Source organism: Octopus sinensis, unplaced genomic scaffold (assembly GCF_006345805.1).
Source record: "Octopus sinensis unplaced genomic scaffold, ASM634580v1 Contig15533, whole genome shotgun sequence".
Taxonomy (NCBI): Eukaryota; Metazoa; Mollusca; class Cephalopoda; order Octopoda; family Octopodidae; genus Octopus; species Octopus sinensis.
The window spans coordinates 6,263-32,186 of NW_021833779.1; the positions used below are offsets into that span (position 1 = coordinate 6,263).

At 48.0% G+C, this 25,924-nt stretch overlaps 1 pseudogene; it reads right to left on the reverse strand.

The window, feature by feature from the left end:
• Window positions 1–5,872: 5,872 nt before the first annotated feature.
• Window positions 5,873–6,295, reverse strand: LOC115230418 (annotated as a pseudogene).
• Between the last annotated feature and the right edge of the window lie 19,629 nt (window positions 6,296–25,924).

The following is a 25,924-nucleotide window of genomic DNA, read 5'->3' on the forward strand; positions in this document are numbered from 1 at the left end:
CGACCATGCTCCCCACCGCAAATAAGGCACTTCGCCTTATCCGGGCACTTTGTGGAGATGTGCCCGAACCCCTGACACCGAAAGCATTGGGTGGCTTTCGGGCGGGGCCAGGCAGCTCTCATCCTAATGTAGCCGATCCTGTACCAAGAAGTACCAGGCGCTCAGCTTCTGCAGGAGATCCCAGTGTAATCTCCACCACTTCAAGAGGGCGATTACCCTGCTTGAAGCGTGCAATGGCAGAGGCACTGGGGTACTCCTGCTGCAGGTGACCTAGGAGGTCATTATCCTCGAAGTCCCGAGGACCCCGAGGAGGAGGACACTTACCTTACTTAACTTACGTTCGATCCTGACAAGGCGATGCATGCCAGGACCGAACGGATTTGACTTCTCCAGCTCCCCTTTGAAGTTGGAGAAGTCATCCTCCTTCTCCCACCCAAGCAGGAATTGGGTGGGCTCCCTCTTCAGGACTCTATACAGCTTTGAAGGCTGGATAGAGTCTAACGTACCTAGATCTTTATGACCGAGGCCTTCCCACTTGTAGGGAGGACCTCAAGTCGTGCCACAGCACCGAAGGTAATTCTGCCCCCGGCGCCAGTGGTCTTCTTTGGGTGTGCATCCACCTGATCGGACACACACCCAGTACCTAAAACATTAGGGGGGGTTGGACGGCCAGCCGCACGTTTGGGTTTCCCCACCGTGTACCAACCGTCCTCAAGGGCAACCTTATTTCCTGCCGTACCCACCGGGACGGCCTCAGGAGACGACACCCTGTTGGCATTAATTGACTTACCTAGGCTGGGTTTGTACCACTAGACAAACCGCAAACACGTGGCGAACCAGCATGCTGTGCGGTTGTGGTGGATACCAAACGATCAGAACCAGTTGCACCTGCAGCTCCCCCGACACCAGCCATAGGGGGAGCAGAGGAAGAAGTGTCTCCAGTGAGTGCTGAACCCACCTGGGAGGGTCCAGGCTTCGACTTCTCCTTCCTGCTTTCGCCTAGAAAATTAAAGAACACCACTAGAATAGCCGGAAGCGTGGCGGTGAACCACGGCTCCGGCAATTCATCGTAGTGGCACACTGAACCGTCTTGTCCTTCTGGGAGAGCGAGACGGAACACCTCCACTTCTGCATAGTCTTCTTAGTGCAGACAGCTTGCGAGCAGATTTTGCAGACAACTGTTTCCTTGGTACTTTTGCACCAGTAGATTTTCGAGCCGTTTGTTTTGTTCTAGCCATATTTTATTATTTCAGAAAACAATGACATGCCAGTATAGTCAAAAAGCACATCATTCCGAATTTTTTTCGAGTGATGCAAAAAGTATTATTCCGAAATTTTTTTGGTTAAATTACTCATCATTATTTTTTTATCTTCAATCATTTCTTAATGTAAAAAATTTGGATATAGTTATAATACAGGTAAGAAAACCTGATAACAATCCTGTTTCCCCCTCACTATTGCTTGGGACATGTTCCTGGAGGAGCCATCTAGTCTCCAGAGGATTGTGTGTTCTCAAGGTCTTGAGACGTCCAATACACTTGAGAAAGCTCAACGAAATAATAAAATATGGCTAGAACAAAACAAACGGCTCGAAAAATCTACTGGTGCAAAAGTACCAAGGAAACAGTTGTCTGCAAAATCTGCTCGCAAGCTGTCTGCACTAAGAAGACTATGCAGAAGTGGAGGTGTTCCCGTCTCGCTCTCCCAGAAGGACAAGACGTTTCAGTGTGCCACTACGATGAATTGCCGGAGCCGTGGTTCACCGCCACGCGCTTCCGGCTATTCTATTGGTGTCTTTAATTTCTAGGCGAAAGCAGGAAGGAGAAGTCGAAGCCTGGACCCTCCCAGGTGGGTTCAGCACTCACTGGAGACACTTCTTCCTCTGCTCCCCCTATGGCTGGTGTCGGGGAGCTGCAGGTGCAACTGGTTCTGATCGTTTGTTATCCACCACAACCGCACAGCATGCTGGTTCGCCACGTGTTTGCGGTTTGTCTAGTGGTACCAAACCCAGACTAGGTAAGTCAATTAATGCCAACAGGTGTCGTCTCCTGAGGCCGTCCGGTGGGTACGGCAGGAAATAAGGTTGCCCTTGAGTACGGTTGGTACACGGTGGGGAAACCCAAACGTGCGGCTGGCCGTCCAACCCCCCTAATGTTTTAGTTACTGGGTGTGTGTCCGATCAGGTGGATGCACCCCAAAGAAGACCACTGGCGCCGGGGCAAAATTACCTTCGGTGCTGTGGCACGACTTGAGGTCCTCCCTCCAAGTGGGAAGGCCTCGGTCATAAAGATCTTAGGTACGTTAGACTCTATCCAGCCTTCAAAGCTGTACAGAGTCCTGAAGAGGGAGCCTACCCAATTCCTGCTTGGGTGGGAGAAGGAGGATGACTTCTCCAACTTCAAGGGGAGCTGGAGAAGTCAAATCCGTTCGGTCCTGGCATGCATCGCCTTGTCAGGATCGAACGTAAGTTAAGTAAGGTAAGTGTCCTCCTCCTCGGGTTCCTCGGGACTCGAGGATAATGACCTCCTAGGTCCCTGCAGCAGGAGTTAACCCAGTGCCTCTGCCATTGCACGCTTCAAGCAGGGTAATCGCCCTCTTGAAGTGTGTGAGATTACACTGGAATCTCCTGCAGAAGCTGAGCGCCTGGTACTTCTTGGTACCAGGATCGGCTACATTAGGATGAGAGCTGCCTGGCCCCGCCCGAAAGCCACCCAATGCTTTCGGTGTCAGGGGTTCGGGCACATCTCCACAAAGTGCCCGGATAAGGCGAAGTGCCTTATTTGCGGTGGGGGCATGGTCGCAAGACGTGCCCCTCACCATCCAAGGAGAGGCAGTGTGTCAACTGTGGTAAGTTGGGACACACTCAACATCATATCGTGAACGCGCGTTCCTTGGAAGGAAAAAGGGACGCCGTTCAGAGGATGTTGGCCACCACGAGTGCGGACATTCTGGTGGTCAACGAAACGAAGGTAAAGGGGGGTCCGTACGTAGTTGATGGCTACAACTGTCGTCACATACCTGGAAACAGGGGTCAATATGTGGCACAGGAACTAGCCTCTTCTACAAGCCCTACCTTGCCTTGCAGAGTACAGGTATATGTTCATGTAGCTTGTGTGAATTCCTCCAAGTGAGAATTCGCATAGGCGAGTTAACATTTTACCTAGGTGGGATGTACTCGAAGACTTTACGGCGTGCTCCTGGCACGTACGGGAGTTTTTGAAAAGCATCCGAAGGCCATGGTTGTTGGGGACCTGAATGCCAAGCATCAAGATCTTGGTTTCAGGTAACCAACTCGCATGGTTTGGCTCTGAAGACGCTGGTTGAAGACCTCGGGCTGGAAATCCGGACTTCGAGCGAGCCAAACCACGTCGACACGAGGGGAGGACGTGACTGGCTAGGGCTTGCTCTGGTCAGTCCCGGTCTTCTAAATGGGTTAGTAAAACTATTTTATTGTCCGATATTGGAGCGACCATCTGCCTCTATTGCACGAACTCCGTGAGCCAGTTCCTCAAAGGGTCCCAGGATACTTTGACCTCCGGGTGGGTTCCTGGCTAACCTGGAGAGTTTCATGGCCAGCAGGTTGCCCTCACTTCTGGTGGGGAATACCTGCGCCAACATACGTGAGTTGGAGGCGCTTGATAATGGAATCAATGCTGCCCTGACTGATTACATGGGAGATAATTTCAAACAAAACTCAGTGCAGGGTCAGGCACATTCCACGCTCCCTCACCGGATCTTAAATAAAATTAGGTTCAAGCGCCGGCTATCCAGACTACGGGACAAATGCGTTTACGAGGAGAACCGTGTTTGGTTTCGTGGCTGGATTAGCCGGCTTCAGAGGGAGATCCGAAGAGAAATCCGCGAACTCGAAAGTTCGCGGTGGAGAGGGCCTGCCGAAGGGTGGACCCTCGCTTTCCGGACTTCTGGAAGCAGTTGAAGAGCCTGTCGGGGAGAAGGGGGGCTAAGTCAGTGCGCCTTAAACGCTCTGATGGAACCCTCGCTTCGGACCCGGTTGAGGTGGTTGAAATACTTTCAGCCCATCTCAATGGCATCTCGGGAACTGACGGAAGTCAGTTCGTAGAGACATCGTCCTTTGATACTGTCCAGCAGATATTGTCGTGGGACAAGCGCTGCCAGCTGGGCATATCAAGGAACGATGCAGGCGAAATTACTGAAGCGGAGATTCTGGCAGCAATCTCCCGAAGTAAGAACACCGCGGCGGGTTTGGATCGGATCCCGATGGCCATCTTTAAGAAGGCCCCGCCGCGGTTAATCACTGCACTAAAGTTTTATTTAACGGGAGCTTGCGACTTGGGATGATTCCCTCCAGGTGGAAAGTGGCTGAGGTAATCCTTATCGGAAAGCCCGGGAAGCCACATGATGTCCCCGGGGGATATAGGCCCATTTCCTTGCTCCCCGCGATATCTAAAATCCTAGAAAGAATTATGCCCAAAGGCTCCTGGAGGAGCTGATGGTTGCAGACGCCCTCCCTGAGTTCCAATGGGGCTTCAGGGAGGGCCGCTCATGCGGGGACTGCCTTCACAAGGTGTCGTCTGGTATGAAGAACGCCCTCCAGAAAAGGGAATGCGGTATTTTAGTTAGTCTCGACATTGAAAAGGCCTTCGACTCGGTGTGGCACGACGGCCTCCGGAGTTCCCTTGCCACGTGTGGGGTTTCTCCGTGTCTAAGGCGCTGGCTGTCGGGGTTTCTTGAATCTCGCAGGCAGGTCGTGCGGCATCAGGGGGTCTTTTCTAAAGTCGCAACAGTCCTTCGCGGGGTCCCTCAGGGCTCTGTGCTCAGTCCGACACTATTCAATGTGTTTATGGCCACTGCGCCTATGCCAGTCAATGCTCGTACTGAAATGGTAATCTATGCAGACGACATTATCCTCTGGGATCACTCAATGAAACCGGAGTGTGCGTGTCGTAGGCTTCAGGTTGCTGTGGATGGACTTGCAAACTGGTGTGGGAGTAGGGGTCTGAGAATGTGCGCGGACAAGTGCAGTGTCCTTAAAGTCTGTAAAAGGACGAGGGTTACACTAATTTTGTTCCTAGGTTATTGCTGAGCGGGTCAGCAATCGCTGCAGTTGATCGGATGACTTATTTGGGCGTGCTCTTTAAGCCGTCCGGTAAGTTTGATGATCACATTGCACGTACGAAATGCGTGCAATGCAGCGATTAGGTGCGTTGCGTGCTTTCCGCTTGAGCAGAGGTGCCTGGTTCCGCGTGTTTAACGCCATGGTGTTACCCGTCTTGACCTATGGCGTCCACGCTTGGTACCTCTATGAGGACAGGGATAAGCATGTTGACGTGCTTAAAAAAGTAAGAAGACGAGCCATAAGGCTAGCCTATGGCTTAGGATTCCGGACTGAGCTCTCCGACGCCCAGGAATCATCTCTCAAAGGCCTCTCTGAGGTCCTAGAGAAGATTATTTCTGGATGGCAGGTAAGGCGGTAAGTCTTAACCTGTGGTTGTGTGTAGGGAGGCGTGTGTGAGATGGAGACTGAAAAGGCAGCGAAGCCGAAGGTCTACTTAGTTAGTTTTTAACTCCCTTAACTAATAAATTTTTTCCCTAAATTTGAAACATATTTGCAATATTGTCCATTTGTAAATTTATAAGAAAAAGCATGTCCAGTTTTTATTTTTGTTCACTGTAGCTTGTTCATGGTTATAGGTTTTTGTTTGTTTTCCTACTATTTATTAATTATCCAACAAATCCGAATTGAACAATTTTTAATTATATTTTTTCTAAAATACACAACTAGTATCTTCTTTTTATCTAAACGAGGTGCAACATTACATTTTCTACAAACTTCAACAAAAAATTTAAAAATTGTCTCAGAGTTATACAAACAATAAATCATTTTTTTATTTAAAAAAACAAGTTATGTTTTTTCACCTCGAATTCTTCTCGATAAATGCATATCGTTTGGCATTATAGTTACTCTTTTTCCGTGAATTGCGCACAAATTACTGTCTTCAAAAATTCCAACTAGGTAACTCTCTGCCGCTTCTTGGAGAGCGACAATCGCTGACGATTGAAAACGCAATCAGTTTTGATAAACTGAGCGGTTTCTCTCACGAGTCTCTGGAATGGAAGTTTTCGTAGTAACAAATCAGTGCTCTTTTGATATCGTCTAATTTCTCGCATTGCAACAACTCCAGGTCGAAATCGATGAGGTTTCTTTACTCCTCCAAATTGTGAAACAGACTTGCGAGCAGATTTTGCAGACAACTGTTTCCTTGGTACTTTTGCACCAGTAGATTTTCGAGCCGTTTGTTTTGTTCTAGCCATATTTTATTATTTCAGAAAACAATGACAATGCCAGTATAGTAAAAAAAGACATCATTCCGAAATTTTTTCGAGTGATGCAAAAAAGTATTATTCCGAAAATTTTTTGGTTAAATTACTCATCATTATTTTTTATCTTCAATCAATTATTAATGTTAAAAAATTTGGAATATAGTTATACAGTGTAAGAAAAACTGATGGCAATCCTGTTTCCCCTCACTATTGCTTGGGACATGTTCTGGAGGAGCCATCTAGTCTCCAGAGGATTGTGTGTTCTCAAGGTCTTGAGACGTCCAATACACTTGAGAAAGCTCAACGACTCCTTCCCAATCGATCCCAGGGTTTCGACAGCAACCGGCCAGAAAACGTAACGATCGGTGAGGCCATCATATTTCTTCTTCTTGATGTCCTCTGCTTTATCCGCAGCTGTGCCGGCATAGCAGGCACTTTCCAACATGTTTGTCTTGGACAAGGATTCGGAACATGTTGAATCCCCCTCAGCATTATTAAAATTAAATATTTTTAAAATAATATTTTATTAGCACCATCAAATAATTGTAACTATTGCTTAAATTGATGAATTTTGCGAGATTACAGACTAAATTACTAGTTAATCAATTAAACAAAAAGCAGAGAACGATCAGATCCCGGTCAAAAGAATAGCTTGCAAGTTGTCGCGCATGATTGTAACCGAGATCCTCTGTTTCAGCCAAGAAGATTCGCGTGCATACATGTTTCTCCGAGCTATAAGGAGCCCGACATCTTTTAAGAACTTGGATGTTTGAGAAGGCTGCGGAGGTCTCGAATGGCAAAGGAACAATTACTAGTTAGATTTCGATTGTTGCAATAGTTATTTAGAGAACAAATGAATAAAAATTATTTTTAAAGTGTTATTTTGTATTTGTGTACTTAGTAACTGCCTTTGCACCTTCTGTAATAGCATGTTTTGCCAATTAATTTTGACGAGACGATTGCTTTGGGCATTCGAGCTCTTCCATGGTTCGTCCGCTTTGTCTGTCTATGAGCAGGGACACCTGCTATTCTCCACGATCGATGAATAGGTCAGTTACTTTAGAGCGTTTCCGAAAAGTTCGGATAGAAGCCTCGATGGCCTGCCGTAGCTCTGGAGACTTGCTCTCCGCCCAGCTTGGGACAGGCTCCCATGGATTTAGCATATAGGCTAGTTTTAGAGCGTATCTCCGTATTTTTTCGCATTTTCGCAGAATTTTCTCATATTGTTTCGAGTAGAACCAAGCTTCCATACCATACAGTAGGCTGGGCAAGATTGTTGCATGGTATACAAATAGGAAGGTATTTGGATTCAAGTGCATGCTTCTTAGGAGTCGGAGAGCGGCGATGGCTTTCCCTTTTCTCCGTTTGAAATGCAAATGGTATCTCGAGTTTGCGTCGATTGTGAGCCCCAGGTAACGTATGCTCTCAGGGCGAGCAATTTCCACCAAAAGCCGGGTTTGCGATCTTGCGACTTTCTTGGGTTAATTTGGAGATATGCAGATTTGTCCATGGCCAGCGAGAGTCGCTTACCAATGCACCAATTCTTTATCTCCTCAATGTAGCCGGCAAGTCGTTTCTCCGAGGCATTGGTGTCCATCGAGGTGTCCAGAACGAGAACATCGTCCGCGTAGAGGAGTAGGGATGTCCTGGGATCGGAGGGTGTGGGGAAACTGCTCATTACCAAATTGAAAAAGATTGGGCTGAGACAGGACCCCTGTGGAACCCCCCTTCGGAGCGAAATATATCTTGAGAAGAAGCCCGACTCAGAGATAAAAGAGTAGCGATTTGAGAGGAAGCAGCGCATCCAGAGGAAGACTTCCGCTGTTGGCTCACAGAGTTCGATCCTTTCCAGGAGGTCTCTGTGCCAGACGCTGTCAAAAGCCTTTGAGATGTCCAGACTACAAGAGATAAAGTTTCTTTAAACTCCGTTGCTCTCGAGATGGTGGACTGTACCGTAATGAAACAGTCACCGCAGCTACGTCCAGAGCGAAAACCCCATTGCTGCGGGAGCAGCACTTTCTTCTCTTCGGCGTGGAAGTCGAGGCGCTTGGCCATAATTTTCTCCATCAGCCTTGAGATAGTTGGGATTAGGCTTATGGGACGGTAGCTGCTAGCGAGATTCACCGGTTTCGCAGGCTTTTTGATCATCCGGACCTCTGAGATTTTCCATTTTTCCGGCACATGGCCCCATTTGAGACTTGCCGTAAACAGATCCGCGAGGAACACATGTAGGTCTTCGGGTGCTTCCTTAAACAATCGCATCGGTATTTGTCATGGCCCGGTGCGTTGCCTTTTGACGAACGGATGGCCCAGGTCACCTCTGCAATGGTGATCGGGTGATGGTCCGGCGACAGTGGGCGCGGCAGTGGCTCCGACTCCCGGTTTTGCGACGTTTCCGGATTGGCCTCCTGGATAGTGGCCAGGTGTTCTGCAAATATGTTTGGCATCTCTTGTGGCGAGGCGGGCATACCAGACTGGTTGCACAACCTCGGGGGTGAGGATTTTCCTTCGAGGTTAGCCACTTTGTGGAAACAGTCCCAGAAATTTGGGTTTCTGTAGTCCAGGTTTTGACAAGCCTTCTGCCATTCCTGGCTGCTTCCAGCTTTGTCGCGACGTGGATCTTATAACCAATTCCGAGATCATGTTCCTAAGTCTTCCCCTGTCAGCTGGGTCCACACAGCGTTTGAGTTTATTTCTCAGCCGCTTCCTTTCGTTGAGGATGATCTTCACTTTCACGCTCAGAGTGGTCCTCCGTGCGCGGTCTGCACTTGACAATTCTCCGTACGACGTTAGATACTGAAGCATGAATTTGCTTAGCTTATCGCTTGCGGAGTCGATGTCGAGGGCTGAGTTATACCCAACAGGGCGACCGTTGTCGTGCAGGAATGCACTTATGGAGCTCCTGTAGTGTGGCCAGTTGATCTTTGAGAGATTGTAGTGAGAGGAAATGTGTTCTTGTCTAACAATGCTAGTGTGAATTTTGATCTCCATTGGTAGGTGGTCACTTCCGATATCGTCAAGGACTGTAGGCTTTTCCATAAGGTTAGCGACAGAGTGAGAACAGATGCACAGGCACAGGTTGTCCCCGCCAAAGGCGAGTGGTGGTTCGGGTCTTCGGATGTCCTGACGAAAACACCAAGCTTGTCAGTGACCTTCTTCAGTGTTCGACCATCTTGGTTGGTTAACCGACATCCAAACGCCGTGTGCTTCGAGTTTAAGTCTCCGATAAGAAGGCAATGAGCTGTGCTTGAGAAGAATTCGTCAATCAATCTGATGCAGGGGGGGAGATATTTGCAATATTTCCACCGACCTTATCCAGAAGGAATCAGTTTTCACCTCAAGAGAGAGGAATTCGCACACCGTGCTCCAGAAGGAATTTGTATGTCCGAACGAACGAACGAAGAATTTTATTGTAAGAAAGAAGAGCGAGACAGAAAATTAGTGCGGAAGTAATTTTGACGAGACGATTGCTTTGGGCATTCGAGCTCTTCCATGGTTCGTCCGCTTTGTCTGTCTATGAGCAGGGACACCTGCTATTCTCCACGATCGATGAATAGGTCAGTTACTTTAGAGCGTTTCCGAAAAGTTCGGATAGAAGCCTCGATGGCCTGCCGTAGCTCTGGAGACTTGCTCTCCGCCCAGCTGGGACAGGCTCCCATGGATTTAGCATATAGGCTAGTTTTAGAGCGTATCTCCGTATTTTTTCGCATTTTCGCAGAATTTTCTCATATTGTTTCGAGTAGAACCAAGCTTCCATACCATACAGTAGGCTGGGCAAGATTGTTGCATGGTATACAATAGGAAGGTATTTGGATTCAAGTGCATGCTTCTTAGGAGTCGGAGAGCGGCGATGGCTTTCCCTTTTCTCCGTTTGAAATGCAAATGGTATCTCGAGTTTGCGTCGATTGTGAGCCCCAGTAACGTATGCTCTCAGGGCGAGCAATTTCCACCAAAGAGCCGGGTTTGCGATCTTGCGACTTTCTTGGGTTAATTTGGAGATATGCAGATTTGTCCATGGCCAGCGAGAGTCGCTTACCAATGCACCAATTCTTTATCTCCTCAATGTAGCCGGCAAGTCGTTTCTCCGAGGCATTGGTGTCCATCGAGGTGTCCAGAACGAGAACATCGTCCGCGTAGAGGAGTAGGGATGTCCTGGGATCGGAGGGTGTGGGGAAACTGCTCATTACCAAATTGAAAAAGATTGGGCTGAGACAGGACCCCTGTGGAACCCCCCTTCGGAGCGAAATATATCTTGAGAAGAAGCCCGACTCAGAGATAAAAGAGTAGCGATTTGAGAGGAAGCAGCGCATCCAGAGGAAGACTTCCGCTGTTGGCTCACAGAGTTCGATCCTTTCCAGGAGGTCTCTGTGCCAGACGCTGTCAAAAGCCTTTGAGATGTCCAGACATACAAGAGATAAGTTTCTTTAAACTCCGTTGCTCTCGAGATGGTGGACTGTACCGTAATGAAACAGTCACCGCAGCTACGTCCAGAGCGAAAACCCCATTGCTGCGGGAGCAGCACTTTCTTCTCTTCGGCGTGGAAGTCGAGGCGCTTGGCCATAATTTTCTCCATCAGCCTTGAGATAGTTGGGATTAGGCTTATGGGACGGTAGCTGCTAGCGAGAGATTCACCGGTTTCGCAGGCTTTTTGATCATCCGGACCTCTGAGATTTTCCATTTTTCCGGCACATGGCCCCATTTGAGACTTGCCGTAAACAGATCCGCGAGGAACACATGTAGGTCTTCGGGTGCTTCCTTAAACAATCGCATCGGTATTTTGTCATGGCCCGGTGCGTTGCCTTTTGACGAACGGATGGCCCAGGTCACCTCTGCAATGGTGATCGGGTGATGGTCCGGCGACAGTGGGCGCGGCAGTGGCTCCGACTCCCGGTTTTGCGACGTTTCCGGATTGGCCTCCTGGATAGTGGCCAGGTGTTCTGCAAATATGTTTGGCATCTCTTGTGGCGAGGCGGGCATACCAGACTGGTTGCACAACTCGGGGGTGAGGATTTTCCTTCGAGGTTAGCCACTTTGTGGAAACAGTCCCAGAAATTTGGGTTTCTGTAGTCCAGGTTTTGACAAGCCTTCTGCCATTTCCTGGCTGCTTCCAGCTTTGTCGCGACGTGGATCTTATAACCAATTTCCGAGATCATGTTCCTAAGTCTTCCCCTGTCAGCTGGGTCCACACAGCGTTTGAGTTTATTTCTCAGCCGCTTCTTTCGTTGAGGATGATCTTCACTTTCACGCTCAGAGTGGTCCTCCGTGCGCGGTCTGCACTTGACAATTCTCCGTACGACGTTAGATACTGAAGCATGAATTTGCTTAGCTTATCGCTTGCGGAGTCGATGTCGAGGGCTGAGTTATACCCAACAGGGCGACCGTTGTCGTGCAGGAATGCACTTATGGAGCTCCTGTAGTGTGGCCAGTTGATCTTTGAGAGATTGTAGTGAGAGGAAATGTGTTCTTGTCTAACAATGCTAGTGTGAATTTTGATCTCCATTGGTAGGTGGTCACTTCCGATATCGTCAAGGACTGTAGGCTTTTCCATAAGGTTAGCGACAGAGTGAGAACAGATGCACAGGCACAGGTTGTCCCCGCCAAAGGGCGAGTGGTGGTTCGGGTCTTCGGATGTCCTGACGAAAACACCAAGCTTGTCAGTGACCTTCTTCAGTGTTCGACCATCTTGGTTGGTTAACCGACATCCAAACGCCGTGTGCTTCGAGTTTAAGTCTCCGATAAGAAGGCAATGAGCTGTGCTTGAGAAGAATTCGTCAATCAATCTGATGCAGGGGGGGAGATATTTGCAATATATTCCACCGACCTTTATCCAGAAGGAATCAGTTTTCACCTCAAGAGAGAGGAATTCGCACACCGTGCTCCAGAAGGAATTTGTATGTCCGAACGAACGAACGAAGAATTTTATTGTAAGAAAGAAGAGCGAGACAGAAAATTAGTGCGGAAAGTAATTTTGACGAGACGATTGCTTTGGGCATTCGAGCTCTTCCATGGTTCGTCCGCTTTGTCTGTCTATGAGCAGGGACACCTGCTATTCTCCACGATCGATGAATAGGTCAGTTACTTTAGAGCGTTTCCGAAAAGTTCGGATAGAAGCCTCGATGGCCTGCCGTAGCTCTGGAGACTTGCTCTCCGCCCAGCTTGGGACAGGCTCCCATGGATTTAGCATATAGGCTAGTTTTAGAGCGTATCTCCGTATTTTTTCGCATTTTCGCAGAATTTTTTCATATTGTTTCGAGTAGAACCAAGCTTCCATACCATACAGTAGGCTGGGCAAGATTGTTGCATGGTATACAAATAGGAAGGTATTTGGATTCAAGTGCATGTCTTAGGAGTCGGAGAGCGGCGATGGCTTTCCCTTTTCTCCGTTTGAAATGCAATGGTATCTCGAGTTTGCGTCGATTGTGAGCCCCAGGTAACGTATGCTCTCAGGGCGAGCAATTTCCACCAGAGAGCCGGGTTTGCGATCTTGCGACTTTCTTGGGTTAATTTGGAGATATGCAGATTTGTCCATGGCCAGCGAGAGTCGCTTACCAATGCACCAATTCTTTATCTCCTCAATGTAGCCGGCAAGTCGTTTCTCCGAGGCATTGGTGTCCATCGAGGTGTCCAGAACGAGAACATCGTCCGCGTAGAGGAGTAGGGATGTCCTGGGATCGGAGGGTGTGGGGAAACTGCTCATTACCAAATTGAAAAAGATTGGGCTGAGACAGGACCCCTGCGGAATCCCCCTTCGGAGCGAAATATATCTTGAGAAGAAGCCCGACTCAGAGATAAAAGAGTAGCGATTTGAGAGGAAGCAGCGCATCCAGAGGAAGACTTCCGCTGTTGGCTCACAGAGTTCGATCCTTTCCAGGAGGTCTCTGTGCCAGACGCTGTCAAAAGCCTTTGAGATGTCCAGACATACAAGAGATAAAGTTTCTTTAAACTCCGTTGCTCGAGAGATGGTGGACTGTACCGTAATGAAACAGTCACCGCAGCTACGTCCAGAGCGAAAACCCCATTGCGCGGGAGCAGCACTTTCTTCTCTTCGGCGTGGAAGTCGAGGCGCTTGGCCATAATTTTCTCCATCAGCCTTGAGATAGTTGGGATTAGGCTTATGGGACGGTAGCTGCTAGCGAGATTCACCGGTTTCGCAGGCTTTTTGATCATCCGGACCTCTGAGATTTTCCATTTTTTCGGCACATGGCCCCATTTGAGACTTGCCGTAAACAGATCCGCGAGGAACACATGTAGGTCTTCGGGTGCTTCCTTAAACAAATCGCATCGGTATTTTGTCATGGCCCGGTGCGTTGCCTTTTGACGAACGGATGGCCCAGTCACCTCTGCAATGGTGATCGGGTGATGGTCCGGCGACAGTGGGCGCGGCAGTGGCTCCGACTCCCGGTTTTGCGACGTTTCCGGATTGGCTCCTGGATAGTGGCCAGGTGTTCTGCAAAATATGTTTGGCATCTCTTGTGGCGAGGCGGGCATACCAGACTGGTTTGCACAACTCGGGGGTGAGGATTTTCCTTCGAGGTTAGCCACTTTGTGGAAACAGTCCCAGAAATTTGGGTTTCTGTAGTCCAGGTTTTGACAAGCCTTCTGCCATTTCCTGGCTGCTTCCAGCTTTGTCGCGACGTGGATCTTATAACCAATTCCGAGATCATGTTCCTAAGTCTTCCCCTGTCAGCTGGGTCCACACAGCGTTTGAGTTTATTTCTCAGCCGCTTCCTTTCGTTGAGGATGATCTTCACTTTCACGCTCAGAGTGGTCCTCCGTGCGCGGTCTGCACTTGACAATTTCCGTACGACGTTAGATACTGAAGCATGAATTTGCTTAGCTATCGCTTGCGGAGTCGATGTCGAGGGCTGAGTTATACAACAGGGCGACCGTTGTCGTGCAGGAATGCACTTATGAGCTCCTGTAGTGTGGCCAGTTGATCTTTGAGAGATTGTAGTGAGAGGAAATGTGTTCTTGTCTAACAATGCTAGTGTGAATTTTGATCTCCATTGGTAGGTGGTCACTTCCGATATCGTCAAGGACTGTAGGCTTTTCCATAAGGTTAGCGACAGAGTGAGAACAGATGCACAGGCACAGGTTGTCCCCGCCAAAGGGCGAGTGGTGGTTCGGGTCTTCGGATGTCCTGACGAAAACACCAAGCTTGTCAGTGACCTTCTTCAGTGTTCGACCATCTTGGTTGGTAACCGACATCCAAACGCCGTGTGCTTCGAGTTTAAGTCTCCGATAAGAAGGCAATGAGCTGTGCTTGAGAAGAATTCGTCAATCAATCTGATGCAGGGGGGGAGATATTTGCAATATATTCACCGACCTTTATCCGAAGGAATCAGTTTCACCTCAAGAGAGAGGAATTCGCACACCGTGCTCCAGAAGGAATTTGTATGTCCGAACGAACACGAAGAAGAATTTTATTGTAAGAAAGAAGAGCGAGACAGAAAATTAGTGCGGAAAGTAATTTTGACGAGACGATTGCTTGGGCATTCGAGCTCTTCCATGGTTCGTCCGCTTTGTCTGTCTATGAGCAGGGACACCTGCTATTCTCCACGATCGATGAATAGGTCAGTTACTTTAGAGCGTTTCCGAAAAGTTCGGATAGAAGCCTCGATGGCCTGCCGTAGCTCTGGAGACTTGCTCTCCGCCCAGCTTGGGACAGGCTCCCATGGATTTAGCATATAGGCTAGTTTTAGAGCGTATCTCCGTATTTTTTCGCATTTTCGCAGAATTTTCTCATATTGTTTCGAGTAGAACCAAGCTTCCATACCATACAGTAGGCTGGGCAAGATTGTTGCATGGTATACAAATAGGAAGGTATTTGGATTCAAGTGCATGCTTCTTAGGAGTCGGAGAGCGGCGATGGCTTTCCCTTTTCTCCGTTTGAAATGCAAATGGTATCTCGAGTTTGCGTCGATTGTGAGCCCCAGGTAACGTATGCTCTCAGGGCGAGCAATTTCCACCAGAGGCCGGGTTTGCGATCTTGCGACTTTCTTGGGGTAATTTGGAGATATGCAGATTTGTCCATGGCCAGCGAGAGTCGCTTACCAATGCACCAATTCTTATCTCCTCAATGTAGCCGGCAAGTCGTTTCTCCGAGGCATTGGTGTCCATCGAGGTGTCCAGAACGAGAACATCGTCCGCGTAGAGGAGTAGGGATGTCCTGGGATCGGAGGGTGTGGGGAAACTGCTCATTACCAAATTGAAAAAGATTGGGCTGAGACAGGACCCTGCGGAATCCCCCTTCGGAGCGAAATATCTTGAGAAGAAGCCCGACTCAGAGATAAAAGAGTAGCGATTTGAGAGGAAGCAGCGCATCCAGAGGAAGACTTCCGCTGTTGGCTCACAGAGTTCGATCCTTTCCAGGAGGTCTCTGTGCCAGACGCTGTCAAAAGCCTTTGAGATGTCCAGACATACAAGAGATAAAGTTTCTTTAAACTCCGTTGCTCTCGAGATGGTGGACTGTACCGTAATGAAACAGTCACCGCAGCTACGTCCAGAGCGAAAACCCCATTGCTGCGGGAGCAGCACTTTCTTCTCTTCGGCGTGGAAGTCGAGGCGCTTGGCCATAATTTTCTCCATCAGCCTTGAGATAGTTGGGATTAGGCTTATGGGACGGTAGCTGCTAGCGAGATTCACCGGTTTCGCAGGCTTTTTGATCATCCGGACCTCTGAGATTTTCCATTTTTCCGGCACATGGCCCCATTTGAGACTTGCCGTAAACAGATCCGCGAGGAACACATGTAGGTCTTCGGGTGCTTCCTTAAACAATCGCATCGGTATTTTGTCATGGCCCGGTGCGTTGCCTTTTGACGAACGGATGGCCCAGGTCACCTCTGCAATGGTGATCGGGTGATGGTCCGCGACAGTGGGCGCGGCAGTGGCTCCGACTCCCGGTTTTGCGACGTTTCCGGATTGGCCTCCTGGATAGTGGCCAGGTGTTCTGCAAATATGTTTGGCATCTCTTGTGGCGAGGCGGGCATACCAGACTGGTTGCACAACCTCGGGGGTGAGGATTTTCCTTCGAGGTTAGCCACTTTGTGGAAACAGTCCCAGAAATTTGGTTTCTGTAGTCCAGGTTTTGACAAGCCTTCTGCCATTTCCTGGCTGCTTCCAGCTTTGTCGCGACGTGGATCTTATAACCAATTCCGAGATCATGTTCCTAAGTCTTCCCCTGTCAGCTGGGTCCACACAGCGTTTGAGTTTATTTCTCAGCCGCTTCCTTTCGTTGAGGATGATCTTCACTTTCACGCTCAGAGTGGTCCTCCGTGCGCGGTCTGCACTTGACAATTCTCCGTACGACGTTAGATACTGAAGCATGAATTTGCTTAGCTTATCGCTTGCGGAGTCGATGTCGAGGGCTGAGTTATACCCAACAGGGCGACCGTTGTCGTGCAGGAATGCACTTATGGAGCTCCTGTAGTGTGGCCAGTTGATCTTTGAGAGATTGTAGTGAGAGGAAATGTGTTCTTGTCTAACAATGCTAGTGTGAATTTTGATCTCCATTGGTAGGTGGTCACTTCCGATATCGTCAAGGACTGTAGGCTTTCCATAAGGTTAGCGACAGAGTGAGAACAGATGCACAGGCACAGGTTGTCCCCGCCAAAGGGGAGTGAGTGGTGGTTCGGGTCTTCGGATGTCCTGACGAAAACACCAAGCTTGTCAGTGACCTTCTTCAGTGTTCGACCATCTTGGTTGGTTAACCGACATCCAAACGCCGTGTGCTTCGAGTTTAAGTCTCCGATAAGAAGGCAATGAGCTGTGCTTGAGAAGAATTCGTCAATCAATCTGATGCAGGGGGGGAGATATTTGCAATATATTCCACCGACCTTTATCCAAAAGGAATCAGTTTTCATCTCAAGAGAGAGGAATTCGCACACCGTGCTCTCGATGATGGTGAGGTTACGGATTTGGAGGTTTTCGGCGTAGAAGATGCTCGAGCCAGTCCCTGGCGTAGAGCAGCTTCCCCATTTTAGATCCTCTGACCGGTAGCCCGGAAGTTCGTACGAGTGGTTTTCTTTGAGCTTAGACTCGTTGACGACAATAATGTCTGGATGGCCGCTGTTTACCATCTCAACGAAGTCCTGGTGCCGTCTCTTGATAGATCGGGCATTCACAGCTATGATTTTGACTGGGGCTATGTTGCTGGCGTGCTCCCCTCTAATAGGAGCCGTTGCAGCACCTCAGGTTCCACACCAAGTTTGGTTAGAGCTCCCACACAACGATGAAAGAATTCCATAAGGGAGTCTCTGTTGTGCAGGTCTTCGTCCGAGAGGGCACCTCTTTGCGATGAGATATTGTCTGGAGGGGTGTTTGTCTTCTTGCGAGCAGCAGCCGTGCGGCCAGCTCTGGTACTGGAACAAGTGTCAGCCGTCGGCTTCGGGTCGAGTTTAAAATCAAAGTCGGAGTCCGCCGATGTCTGAATGCAGACATCAGTCTTGATCGGATTCACAACTGGCCTCTTTGTCCAGATCGACTCTGTGCGTTCGGCTTTCACCCAGCGAGCTGGGTTGCTGGCCGGCGGATTTCTCACAGCCCGTAAGGCTGCAGACGCGGCTTTGGCGAATGGGCATCCACCGTAACATGCCCAGTGTCCAGGACTGTTGCAGTTTATGCAGGTCTTGACAGCAGGGTCATTTGGTCTGGGGTCTGAGTTCGGACACACTATTGTGTCGGTGTTCGCCACAGACCAAGCAACGAACTTTTTCGGTGCACTTATGGGACGTGTGTCCAAATTGGTGACACCGAAAGCATCTGACTGCCGGGGGCTTGTGCCATTCACATCGGATATGGCTGAAGCCCGCAGTTATTCCAAAGCGGATGAGGGTGTTGGCCTCTGCTCTGGAATCCAGGGTGAGTCTGCCGACAGGCATGTCTGTTCCATTGCGAGAGAATCTTTCGAACTTGAAGTCCGATTCTAGACTTTCTCTCAAGTGGAGGTTAAGATCCTCTGTCGAGATCCAATGAGGGATTCCTTTAAGGATCAAGACTGAGGCCTTCTCAGCTATTGAGGCAAGTTTATGGCCGCCTTCGCCAAACATATTCGATTGAGTCAGCTCTGCTTTGAACGCAGCAGCATCCTCGGGCGATCTGAATTTTAGAATGAAGGTGCCGGACTTCTGCAAAGTTATCCGAGCTTGGAGAGGCAGTTAGCGACTTGGATAGGAGGTTAAACCTCTTGATCTTTCCAAGCGTCGGGTTTTCAATACTCAAGGAATATGTGAGGGTCTCATGGGGTGGGTCTCACTCTGTTTTTGGGGCCCAGTAGGCTTCGGCAGTTCTGTGGGATCCTCAGCTTTGATTGGTTCACAAAAGGGCTGTGGCTTTGCCGCTGTTCGTCTTTGAGCTTTGGCGCAAGCTTTGATTGATGAGAGATTTTGATTATTCTTGACCATTTTTTCTTTCTTTTCCTTGACCATGATATTCAATCCGATATTCAATCCGATATTCAATCCGATATTCAATCCGATATTCAATCCTGTATAATTTATCCACCAAATCCGTATTTGTATGTCCTTGGAGAAAAAACATTATAAGTTAAGGGAGTTAAAAACTAACTAAGTAGACCTTCGGCATCGCTGCCTTTTCAGTCTCCATCTCACACACGCCTCCCTACACACAACCACAGGTTAAGACTTACCGCCTTTACCTGCCATCCAGAAATAATCTTCTCTAGGACCTCAGAGAGGCCTTTGAGAGATGATTCCTGGGCGTCGGAGAGCTCAGTCCGGAATCCTAAGCCATAGGCTAGCCTTATGGCTCGTCTTCTTACTTTTTTAAGCACGTCAACATGCTTATCCCTGTCCTCATAGAGGTACCAAGCGTGGACGCCATAGGTCAAGACGGGTAACACCATGGCGTTAAACACGCGGAACCAGGCACCTCTGCTCAAGCGGAAAGCACGCAACGCACCTAATCGCTGCATTGCACGCATTTTCGTACGTGCAATGTGATCATCAAACTTACCGGACGGCTTAAAGAGCACGCCCAAATAAGTCATCCGATCAACTGCAGCGATTGCTGACCCGCTCAGCAATAACCTAGGAACAAAATTAGTGTAACCCCTCGTCCTTTTACAGACTTTAAGGACACTGCACTTGTCCGCGCACATTCTCAGACCCTACTCCCACACCAGTTTGCAAGTCCATCCACAGCAACCTGAAGCCTACGACACGCACACTCCGGTTTCATGAGTGATCCCAGAGGATAATGTCGTCTGCATAGATTACCATTTCAGTACGAGCATTGACTGGCATAGGCGCAGTGGCCATAAACACATTGAATAGTAGTGTCGGACTGAGCACAGAGCCCTGAGGGACCCCGCGAAGGACTGTTGCGACTTTAGAAAAGACCCCCTGATGCCGCACGACCTGCCTGCGAGATTCAAGAAACCCCGACAGCCAGCGCCTTAGACACGGAGAAACCCCACACGTGGCAAGGGAGCTCCGGAGGCCGTCGTGCCACACCGAGTCAAAGGCCTTTTCAATGTCGAGACTAACTAAAATACCGCATTCCCTTTTCTGGAGGGCGTTCTTCATACCAGACGACACCTTGTGAAGGCAGTCCCCGCATGAGCGGCCCTCCCTGAAGCCCCATTGGAACTCAGGGAGGGCGTCTGCAACCATCAGCTCCTCCAGGAGCCTTTGGTGCATAATTCTTTCTAGGATTTTAGATATTGCGGGGAGCAAGGAAATGGGCCTATATCCCCCGGGGACATCATGTGGCTTCCCGGGCTTTCCGATAAGGATTACCTCAGCCACTTTCCACCTGGAGGGAATCATCCCAAGTCGCAAGCTCCCGTTAAATAAAACCTTTAGTGCAGTGATTAACCGCGGCGGGGCCTTCTTAAAGATGGCCATCGGGATCCGATCCAAACCCGCCGCGGTGTTTCTTACTTCGGGAGATTGCTGCCAGAATCTCCGCTTCAGTAATTTCGCCTGCATCGTCCTTGATATGCCCAGCTGGCAGCGCTTGTCCCACGACAATATCTGCTGGACAGTATCAAAGGACGATGTCTCTACGAACTGACTTCCGTCAGTTCCCGAGATGCCATTGAGATGGGCTGAAAGTATTTCAACCACCTCAACCGGGTCCGAAGCGAGGGTTCCATCAGAGCGTTTAAGGCGCACTGACTTAGCCCCCTTCTCCCCGACAGGCTCTTCAACTGCTTCCAGAAGTCCGGAAAGCGAGGGTCCACCCTTCGGCATGCCCTCTCCCACCGCGAACTTTCGAGTTCGCGGATTTCTCTTCGGATCTCCCTCTGAAGCCGGCTAATCCAGCCACGAAACCAAACACGGTTCTCCTCGTAAACGCATTTGTCCCGTAGTCTGGATAGCCGGCGCTTGAACCTAATTTTATTTAAGATCCGGTGAGGGAGCGTGGAATGTGCCTGACCCTGCACTGAGTTTTGTTTGAAATTATCTCGCATGTAATCAGTCAGGGCAGCATTGATTCCATTATCAAGCGCCTCCAACTCACGTATGTTGGCGCAGGTATTCCCCACCAGAAGTGAGGGCAACCTGCTGGCCATGAAACTCTCCAGGTTAGCCCAGGAACCCACCCGGAGGTCAAAGTATCCTGGGACCCTTTGAGGAACTGGCTCACGGAGTTCGTGCAATAGAGGCAGATGGTCGCTCCCAATATCGGACAATAAAATAGTTTTACTAACCCAATTTAGAAGACCGGGACTGACCAGAGCAAGCCCTAGCCAGTCACGTCCTCCCCTCGCGTCGACGTGGTTTGGCTCGCTCGAAGTCCGGATTTCCAGCCCGAGGTCTTCAACCAGCGTCTTCAGAGCCAACCATGCGAGTTGGTTACCCTGAAACCAAGATCTTGATGCTTGGCATTCAGGTCCCCAACAACCATGGCCTTCGGATGCTTTTCAAAGAACTCCCGTACGTGCCAGGAGCACGCCGTAAAGTTCTTCGAGTACATCCACCTAGGTAAAATGTTAACTCGCCTATGCGAATTCTCACTTGGAGGAATTCACACAAGCTACATGAACATATACCTGGACTCTGCAAGGCAAGGTAGGCTTGTAGTAGAGAGGCTAGTTCCTGTGCCACATATTGACCCCTGTTTCCAGGGTATGTGACGACAGTTGTAGCCATCAACTACGTACGGACCCCCTTTACCTTCGTTTCGTTGACCACCAGAATGTCCGCACTCGTGGTGGCCAACATCCTCTGAACGGCGTCCCTTTTTCCTTCCAAGGAACGCGCGTTCACCGATATGATGTTGAGCATCATATCGGTTCTTCGCCAAGGATCTTCTTGGCCTCGGCAACGTTGCAGTGTAGCATTTCCTCTACACTGCAATTCATCTCCCTACAAAATTTTAATAGGGAAACGCATAATTGCACCGCAGGACTAATACTGTCCTGCGGTACACGCTCGCCAGGGGCTGAGTGCAATGGCATCTCCACGTATGGAGGACGCCTTTTCAGCCCCAGGTTGTGCCGGACGGCGCCGACGTTAGCCGCCTCAGAAGGCATTGCCGGCTTAGGCAACCAAGCGGACTCGGAAGCTTTCACCTGCTTTGCCAACTTTGTCGGCGAAGGCTGCACCGACCCACACGTAGCATGGCTCACAGGTTCCACTGTCTTCGCCACCCAAACGGATTTGGAAGGTTTGGCCAGTATCGCCTGCTTGCCAGGTTTTGGCGCAGGGCGCGCGACGCGACGCGGGCGACTTACTGTTGGGATTACATCCCCACCTACCTTTCGGGTTGCCTCCTTGAACTTGGGGCAACCTCTGAAGTTGGCAGTGTGTCCCAACTTACCACAGTTGACACACTGCCTCTCCTTGGATGGTGAGGGGCACGTCTTGCGACCATGCTCCCCACCGCAAATAAGGCACTTCGCCTTATCCGGGCACTTTGTGGAGATGTGCCCGAACCCCTGACACCGAAAGCATTGGGTGGCTTTCGGGCGGGGCCAGGCAGCTCTCATCCTAATGTAGCCGATCCTGGTACCAAGAAGTACCAGGCGCTCAGCTTCTGCAGGAGATCCCAGTGTAATCTCCACCACTTCAAGAGGGCGATTACCCTGCTTGAAGCGTGCAATGGCAGAGGCACTGGGGTACTCCTGCTGCAGATGACCTAGGAGGTCATTATCCTCGAAGTCCCGAGGAACCCCGAGGAGGAGGACACTTACCTTACTTACCTTACGTTCGATCCTGACAAGGCGATGCATGCCAGGACCGAACGGATTTGACTTCTTCAGCTCCCTTTGAAGTTGGAGAAGTCATCCTCCTTCTCCCACCCAAGCAGGAATTGGGTGGGCTCCCTCTTCAGGACTCTATACAGCTTTGAAGGCTGGATAGAGTCTAACGTACCTAAGATCTTTATGACCGAGGCCTTCCCACTTGTAGGGAGGACCTCAAGTCGTGCCACAGCACCGAAGGTAATTCTGCCCCCGGCGCCAGTGGTCTTCTTTGGGTGTGCATCCGCCTGATCGGACACACACCCAGTACCTAAAACATTAGGGGGGTTGGACGGCCAGCCGCACGTTTGGGTTTCCCCACCGTGTACCAACCGTCCTCAAGGGCAACCTTATTCCTGCCGTACCCACCGGGACGGCCTCAGGAGACGACACCTGTTGGCATTAATTGACTTACCTAGGCTGGGTTTGGTACCACTAGACAAACGCAAACACGTGGCGAACCAGCATGCTGTGCGGTTGTGGTGGATACCAAACGATCAGAAACCAGTTGCACCTGCAGCTCCCCCGACACCAGCCATAGGGGGAGCAGAGGAAGAAGTGTCTCCAGTGAGTGCTGAACCCACCTGGGAGGGTCCAGGCTTCGACTTTCCTTCCTGCTTTCGCCTAGAAAATTAAAGACACCACTAGAATAGCCGGAAGCGCGTGGCGGTGAACCACGGCTCCGGCAATCATCGTAGTGGCACATGAACCGTCTTGTCCTTCTGGGAGAGCGAGGCGGGGACACCTCCACTTCTGCATAGTCTTCTAGTGCAGACAGCTTGCGAGCAGATTTTGCAGACAACTGTTCCTTGGTACTTTTGCACCAGTAGATTTTCGAGCCGTTTGTTTTGTTCTAGCCATATTTATTGTTTTGCGAGAGAACGATCAGATCCCGGTCAAAAGAATAGCTTGCAAGTTGTCGCGCATGATTGTAACCGAGATCCTTGTTTCAGCCAAGAAGATTCGCGTGCATACATGTTTTCCGAGCTATAAGGAGCCCGACATCTTTTAAGAACTGGATGTTGAGAAGGCTGCGGAGGTCTCGAATGGCAAAGGAACAATTACTAGTTAGATTTCGATTGTGTTGCAATAGTTATTTAGAGAACAAATGAATAAAAATATTTTTAAAGTGTTATTTTGTATTTGTGTACTTAGTAACTGCCTTTGCACCTTCTGTAATAGCATGTTTTGCCAATTCACCCGGAAGAATCAGACGAACTGCAGTCTGTATTTCACGTGAGGTAATGGTAGCCTTCGAATTCTGATAGACTAAATTTGAAGCCTCGGTTTTATTTTGTCATAAACATCGAATGTAAAACTGTCCATAGCCATCATAGCCTTCTTTGACATCCCAAGTTGATTATGTACTGTCTTTAAATTTTCATAAGATATCGAAAAAGTTTTCCTTTCTTTTTTTTCTTTGTAGCGACGGAAACATTTTTTGTTTTAATGGGAGCTCTTTTTTGTCCTTTTGTGCTAACTTTAGGTGCCATTATTAACAAAATTTGTATGTTCCGGAGGGGAAAAACATTATATAATAAAAAAAGTATCATTCCGAATTTTTTGAGAGGAATAATTTGTAATAGTAGTAGTAATTAAATATTTCTTAATAAAATAAAACAATAAAGTAAAACGAGAGAAAGTTATAAATTAGTTAATGTCATGAGGAAATTATTATTATAATACATTCCGTAGGAAATTAACAAAGTTATATCCGACACGTGTCACAAGCAAAACAATCTTCTGTTCCTTGCTCGTCCATGCCCCTCTGTTGCGGGCGAAATCCCGCAAAGATTTTTAGGTCGTCCCAGTTTTTGAAACTTTTGTCATGAAGTTTGAGATCCCTTTCAAGAACTGTGTGTGATGACATGGGATGAACTGGTCACCAAATACCACAAGCGGTACTTAAGACAGTTGGATGTAGATAAGTCTCTACAGGCTTATATACAGTCAGCCCTTTCTGACGTTTAGTCAGCAAGAGGCGCTAGACTGCACCTTCTCGAAGGTCTACAGTGCCAGAGAAGAAAAAGAGGAGGTGCGTGGAGTGCCACCTTCTGCTCACTTCGAAGGCTCTGGACTTAGTAAAATTACTTAGTTTCTTTTTTTAATAAAGCTAGTTAGTATATTTATGAAATTGCTAATTTTTATCTGGTTAATTTGTAAGGAATATCAATGTATTTTATTAAAAAAAATGTATAATTTATCCACCAAATCCGTAATTGTCCTACCTTGACGTTTCAAGGCATTAACAACGTCCATTGCGATAACAGTTTTTCTTTTGGCATGCTCAGTGTAAGAAATACAATCACGAACAGTTTGCTCAATAAAAATCTTAAGGACAGAACGTGTCATTATTTGAATAATGCACTGTTATTTTGTAATATTGTTTTCGAAATACAATAGATCAACCAGTTAAGTTTTTTTAACGAATTTCAAAAAAATTTCAAACACAATCAACGAATAAACATTTAGAAGTAATTTAGATAAAATATCGCAATACTGTGTTATTTTATCATTGGCGGAATATTTTTTTAGTCCAATATAATTTATTTACTTAGGCTAAATTATCCAAAAAATAGTAAATATATACAGTGAACAAAAATAAAAACTGAAAAAGCATTTTCTCATGAATTTACTATGAAACAATATTTAAAAAATAACTTCTATTGATTTAAAAAAATTAAATAAAGTTTTGCTGTATTTTTAGTTTGTCTAAAAAATATATATTTATACAGTTTCCATTCATTCATAATTCAGAACCCAAAAAATGAACAAATTTATTTAATATCTATTATGTCCTCCATTAGCTCTAATTTACATCTAGTATTCGGCCTGGCATGCTATTAATAAGACTTTTTGCGTATTCTATTTTGAGTTAATTCCAAATGGATGATATTTTTGCAAATAATGTTCCTTTTTCAAAAATTCTCTTCCTTTGATTTTTTCTTTAATAAAGGCCCAAACATTCTCTATAGGGTTTAAATCTGGGCTTTGTGTTGGCCATAGTAGTAATTCGATATTATTTACTTGAAAAAAGCTCTTTGCTATTGCCGAAGTATGTTTCAGATCATTGTCTTGTTGGAAACTAGGATCTTTATGTTCGATTTTGTTTTGTCAGAAATGAGATCATATTATTCGTAATATGTTAACATACAAAGCTCCACCAATCTTCTCTTTTATCAAAACCAAATTAATGAATCCAATATTGATTATGGCATGATAGTTCATGATAGTTCCTTTACCGAATTTTATTGTTTTTGTAAGATTGCTTGTTAAATATTTTTCCTTGCGATTTCTCCATACTAAAGTTCTTACATCATATTTTACATATTAAATTTACTTTCATCACTTAAAATAACTCGCTCCCGAAATATTTTGAGAGCATATTGCATGTTTGGCATAGCTTTAATCATT